The sequence below is a fragment of the Penaeus chinensis genome, chromosome 2, assembly GCF_019202785.1.
Source record: "Penaeus chinensis breed Huanghai No. 1 chromosome 2, ASM1920278v2, whole genome shotgun sequence".
NCBI lineage: Eukaryota > Metazoa > Arthropoda > Malacostraca > Decapoda > Penaeidae > Penaeus > Penaeus chinensis.
Genome location: NC_061820.1, coordinates 44,737,281 through 44,737,585, shown reverse-complemented (window position 1 = coordinate 44,737,585; position 305 = coordinate 44,737,281).

The window sequence follows — 305 nt, the reverse complement described above, 5'->3', positions numbered from 1 at the left end:
AATTTTGAAAATGATTAAAAAAAGCACTAGGTAGAGATCCTTCGTAACCAGATTTAGGAGTTAGCCAGTAGCAGAAAAATCTGTGACAGCAAAAGTTTCCAAGGAGACCACTCTTTCAAAATGCCTAAATATTCAGAGGATAAAACCAGCTATTATAATGCCTAAATATACCATTCTGTATACCATTTCACATTCACGAAGAGACTGTCACATTAGACGTCACGGAATAGATTACTGTTAATAGAAACTGAGGTCTTGACAATCACTTAACCGGATCTAACGGCAAGTGTCGATGACGTCTGGCA